Source organism: Poecilia mexicana, unplaced genomic scaffold, assembly GCF_051168715.1.
Source record: "Poecilia mexicana isolate PSO_F unplaced genomic scaffold, ASM5116871v1 scaffold_12, whole genome shotgun sequence".
NCBI lineage: Eukaryota > Metazoa > Chordata > Actinopteri > Cyprinodontiformes > Poeciliidae > Poecilia > Poecilia mexicana.
The window spans coordinates 24,136,110-24,142,361 of NW_028263381.1; positions in this window are offsets into that span (position 1 = coordinate 24,136,110).

Sequence of the window (6,252 nt, forward strand, 5' to 3'; positions counted from 1 at the left end):
ATGACGTAACAGGGTGATTCTCCGAATTCGGTGCCTTTTGTGTCCCACAGGTGCCATGGTCTTGAGCCGGAAAAGGGTAGAGTGCCTTTTCCAGGTCAGGGGGGTCGTCCTGCCTCAAGTGGAGGAGTTTAAGTATCTGGGGATCTTGTTCACGAATGAGGGAAGAAGGGAGCGGGAGATCGACAGGCGGATTGGCGCAGCGTCTGCCATGAAGCGGGCGCTGTACCAGTCCGTCGTGGTGAAGAGAGAGCTGAGTGAAAAAGCGAAGCTCTCGATTTACCGGTCAATCTACGTTCCCACCCTCATCTATGGTCATGAACTTTGGGTCATGACCGAAAGAATGAGATCACGGATACAAGCGGCTGAAATGGGTTTCTTCCGCAGGGTGGCTGGGCTCTCCCTTAGAGATAGGGTGAGAAGCTCGGTCATCCGGGAGGGACTCAGAGTAGAGCCGCTGCTCCTCCATGACGAGAGGAGCAAGTTGAGCCTCGGGCATCTGGTAAGGATGCCTCCTGGACGCCTCCCTGGTGAGGTGTTCATGTCCCACCAGGAGGAGGCCTGGGAACGCCTTGGGGTTCCCAGGCCAGCCTTGGGGTTGAACATTGGACTGTTGTTAAACCAGCTGGTGGGTTCAACCCCGTAACACAACTCATTGTTATAATTTTTTTTATAATAACAGCAAATATTAGACTAATATCTGTTGGACTGTATGCAAAGTTTCAAGAATGATTCAAAAACATAAAAAAGCCTGATTAAATTTTTATTTATACGTGTATTATCATAAATTATGAGAAGTGTTTTTACATCAAGTTGCCATATTCTACTTATCAGCCTAATTATTCTGATTCAGAATCAAATAAAATATACTTACAATTAGCTATTTTAATCAAGGGACAGGTGATTTCAAAGGAATTGGAAGAATTAGTTTAATTATGTTATGCAGTTATACTGATAGAGAATGAAATTGTCCCGTTACGGGGTTGAATTTAAAGCAACCTAAGTAGCAAAGAAATGCGTATTAATGTTTGGGATTTCATGCATAAGGTGGGGAGACACATTTTCTTGGAGGTTCAAAGAGTCCTTCAATAGATGCAGTGTTCAAAAACACTATTTTTTGTGGTTTATTTTTAAGTAACAATAGATCTCAAAAGGCACCGAATTCAGAGAATCACTCGACAGCATTTTTCATAAATATGTAAAAAACATATTTTTTGATAAAAGCTACACAATGCACCTATAAATGTCTGAATTTGTTCAAACTACTAATTCTGCACTGAGAGTCCAGAGTTCTATTTCGTGTAGGCCTCGCCCTTTAAGGCTATCGCTGGGTTTATCCCTCGCGCGCAGCGCAGCACTGAAAAAAGCTTAGTCCACGCCCACCTACTGGGTGGGCCCCACCCCGGTCTGTATAAATAGCGGTCAGACAAGACAAACGGCTCCCTCTTTTTCTTCAGCGTAAGATAGCACTGTTTTAAGGGTGAACGTCTGTTTGCGTCCATCTTGTCAGACGGGGTACATCATGTCCTTTGATGGGCACCGGATCTTCGAGGGATGCCTGGGTCCCCAGCACTTTGACCTTGCCCTGACGCCTCAGCCCTCTTACCGTTCCTGTGCTCTCCTCCCGCTGGAAGAGAGGAACCGGAGCTAGCCGTTTCTAGGCTGGCGCGAGATGGGGCGCCAGGCCCACCGAGTCCGGTCGCTGCTCGTGGGAGATGCTAGCTACACTGAGCAGGATGACACTTGCTACGCTGAGCGTTTATCGGATAATCCCACTGGCAGAGAGGACGACAGCGATGAGGACGACAACAGGACCAGCTGCGGTTCGGATGTTGCTTCCCAGCTGGGAAATACCGTGGTGGAAGGTAGGCGGTTGAGCGGATACTCAGTCAACCCCGGGGTCCGTATGTCCGACCCAAACCCGCTCCTAGCTGTTGGCTCGTTCCTCCTCGAGCTACCTAGCTTAGCGCTGGCTTCGAAGAGCCGGCTAGCGCTACGGGGCTTCCAGTCCCCCAACCTCTTCCGCCACGTTCGAATGACCTGGCAGGACGGTTTAGCTCCGCCCTGAGACGCCGTCCAGACCCCATCTGGCCTCAGTTTTCGGCCGTAATGGCTTACATAACTGAGGCAGCGGCTGAGCCCGCGAAGCTGAGGGCAACTATCACCAAGGTGGAAGGGTTAACTGAGCGGAGTTTTCCCTTTGTTACCGCTCTGGATCCGGGCCTCTCAGACGTGTTTGGGCCCTCCACCAGGCACGTGCGGGGAGGGGGGTGTTTTAGCACCTGCCCTTTTTGCTCCTTGCCCCCAAGTGCCCTTTTGGTCAATTTTTTTATTTTATTTTTTTGGCATTATTTCCTAAGCCCTCTTCTGACACATAAAAACATGTACTAAAATTATTTGCTTTTTTGTTTCTTTTTTTGTATAACATAATAAGCCAGTCACCTTGTTACCTTTGACCTTTTGCCCGTGACGGACGAAGCAATCGCAGTGAGGTAAGGCGGCTAACTGTGGAGCTCAATGTTGCGAACATTCTAGATTACAGAACAGTTGTTGGTGAATTTAAAAAAAAACGTTTTTGGTGAATAAAGTGGAGTAGACTTGCTACTTGTCAGATGACGGAAAACGTTGAAGTATCGTTTCTGCTTCAGCACGGAGTAGCGGTTTAAGCAGAGAGGTAATGACAGGCCTCTGCGTCTGCTTTACTCTGAAGAACTACTGAGTGGGAGGAGACAACCAGGTGAGGAAAAACTGTTCTTATCTAGCGATTCAGTATTTTTATCATACAGACATTAGGCTGCTGTTTTTGTTGTGCTATTAGCTAGCTGCTAGCTACGACTTTGCTAGCAAAGCAAGATGACTAAAAAGCTTCTCTCCCATATCTTTAATGATATCAGTCATTCTTTAGTATTGCTTATGGAATAGGGGTAAATAAAAGTCCAACGAGGATATTAATTTAGAATTAAAAATAACTCACCCTGAATTACCATGATAGATATAATGTATGTAATAAGTGTCATTAATGAAGGGGGGAAAAACTCAATCCAGACTTTAAGTAAGTTTAGGGTCTGGTTCGTAGAGTATTAAGTTAAATTTGTTTCCCAGTTATTCAATGAAAAATAAACTAACCTCAGTTAAGTAAAATAAAATTGTAATCAAAACATTTGGAATTGTAATGATTCCTTAAAATAAAAAAATATTTTTTTTAATTAAGTCATTTTTACCAAACAAACTTTTATTTGCACACATCAGAAATATTTTGTTGTGATTTTAGGCCCTGTCCACAACATCATGTGAGAATCACAAGCAAAACTTTGAGTCACAAACAAAAACTTAGAATAGCAAGAAAAGATTTCTGACATGCGCAAATAAGTTTGTTTTGAAAAGAAAAAATAACTTCATGAGTCAAAAATGTGTGATTTTAAGTTTTTTTTTAAAGCAAAACTTAGTAGGCCTTTCTCATGGTGACATGCATTAACAATTCAATATTTGCTTTTGTTTTTTCTGCAGTTCCATGTTAAAGTTTGATGCAGCTCTGCTTTCCTGAATGGACCATCTTCATCTCCACTGCAAGTGTAGCAAACAGGCAGCTCTTTGTTTTATAAATTACAGTCACTAAAAGGTTGCATTGTGCCCTTGTTTACATTTTTAATAGTGTAATTCTGTAAAGACAAAATATGTCTGGTCTCGCTCTGATTTACGTATCTTGCTAAATTGCGGGTTTAAATATTGCAATACTTTCCTATAACAAAATAGACCTGCAGAAAGAAATTACTAATAAAATATCTTACATATGCATAGTGTTATGCTCTATATAGGGATGTTCGTTAGCTTTGATTGTATATCTCACAATTTTGTAATTTATCATTGGTTATTAAACTGAAAGTTGAGTGGATTTGTTAATATTCTGTCCTAGAATGCGGTTAGATGTGCCCATTTTTTGTTGTTCAGTACCTGCCCCTTTAGTGGTCTCTGCAAGGCCCTGCCCTCCACAGTTGCTGCAGCCTCTTCCGGTTCTGCTCCGCCACCATCCTCCACCTCTCTGTGGTTTTTCCCGGTGTGACTGCCAGCGAGCCAGCGCCTTCCCAGAAGACTTCAGACCGAACCATCCGGACCGGCCAGCCGCAGGGACCACGGAGAAGGCAAGCTAATAGTGACTAGCTGGGAGGAATGTGTGTGATAATGTGAAATGTTTTGAAATAAAACGCAAACATATCGCTGAGAGCAAAATCCCTGCAGGTTCCAGCTCTGTAAGATCAGCTGATCTCACAGCAGCTTCCTCGCACGCATTCCCCCCACACAGTGAGCTGGCGGCCTCTAAACAGCTGTTTAGGAGGCACTGCGGTTTCTATACAGAATTTTTCTGTCTCAGTGGATAAGTCTGCCTCTTCTGAGCAGTCTGAATCTGAGAGCACGTTTTGTGAACAGTCAAAGCCTACTGTGATTCCGGTTGCAGCTTTGCACTCATCTCACTTTGTGAGTGGCGACTGTCATCTGTCCGGCAGCGGTCCACGCTGAAATGGCGTCTTAAGCACCCTGACTCCACTTCAGGAAGCGCGCGGGTTCGCCCTCTGCCTGACATGAACACGGCCGCGTCATGCGGCATGGAGGCTAACAACCAGCCCTTATCTGGCCACCATGAGTCCCCCGGAGAATCTCCGAGGCAGGGGACGGCGGTAGGGGCTCTGACTTGGCTATAGTTCATGCGAACCACAGCACCTCACATGAATGCACGCCTGCTTTCAGAACATTATTCAGAGTGGCGGCGCGCGTGGTCCTTGGACAGGTGGATGGATCGGCTCATCAGCAGGGGTTACATGCTGCAGTTTGGAGGCAGGCCTCCGCCTTTCCAGGGGAACGTGGAGATGCTTCTACCACCTCCAGAGCAGAACGCCGCTCTCATGTCAGAGCTGCAGGAACTGGTGCCGAAAGGAGCCATTTCCACGGTTCCCCAGGGAGAAGAAAATGCAGAGTTTTATTCCCGCTATTTTCTGGTCCCCAAAAACAGGAGGAGTGACACCTCTGTTGGAAATTCTCGATCTGTTCCTGTTCAACAGCTCGATGGTGGAGAGGTCATTCCACATGCTGACAATCAGACAGGTGCTAGAAAACGTTCACCAGGACGACTGGTTCTCCTCCATAGATTTAGATGCATAGTTCCACGTCTCCATCATCCTGAAACACAGGAAGTATCTGTGTTTCTCATTCCAGGGGCCCAATATCAGTACAACTGTCTGCCGTTCGGTTATTCTCTCGCCCCACGCACATTTTCCGAATGTGTGGAAACGGTCTGAAGCCATTGCACATGGCAGGGATGAGAGTCCTCTTCTATCTGGACGACCTGATGTCAGCAGCTCACGTGGTGATTCCGCTGGGTTTCCTACACATGAAACGCCTTCAGAGAGACACATGAAGGCGTCTCATGTGTAGCCTGCATAGATCCTGGATCCTGTGCGCAAGAAGAGGCACACAATCTCTGTTCCTTCTTCAGTGGGAGCCGATCTGACTGAGTGGGGAAGCCCCAGCATTCTGGCAGAGGGAGTTCCCCTCAGCAGACCTACATCACACCTAACGGTGTTCAGATGCATCCCTGTTGGGATGGGGAGGAACGTGTCTGCCTCAGGTGGTTGGAGCACAGTGGCCAGACAACATGACCCTTCATATAAACATGCTGGAGCTCCTCACAGTGCTGGAGGTGACTCAGCACTTTGCTCCTCTGCTGAAGGGTCAACATGTTCTGATCCACACGGACAACAGAGTGGTGGCAGCCTACGTAAATCGCCAGGGAGGCGTGCGCGCCGCTCTGCTGTTAAACATCGCCAGACGGCTGCTGTGCTGGGCACATGTTAACCTGCTCTAGATCAGAGTACATCCCCGCCGCAGGCCCAGCGGCATTGAGGGACATTGCCCACCCACAGAGTCTGCCGAGCCCCCCTCCTGGACTGGAAGTTGTTTGTTGTTTTTACGTTAGAGTGGTCAACTCTCTGTGTTTCCTATATCAGTTTGATACAGTAGGGGCTTCCACACTTCCCATATCTGTGTCCTCTGTCACTTTTATCAGCAGTTAAACTGTTTAATCTGCTGTTAACGCATCGTAACCTGTTTTTCTGAGCCGCCTTTAAACGCAACATGAGCGCTGAGACGCTTGCGCTGGGTTTAAACGGCAGCGACGGAGACCTGCTGCTGTGCAGAATTGCGCAGGAGCTGCTAGACTTATGACAGCAAACCAGCATGTTGCAAAGAAATTTGCACAGTTTT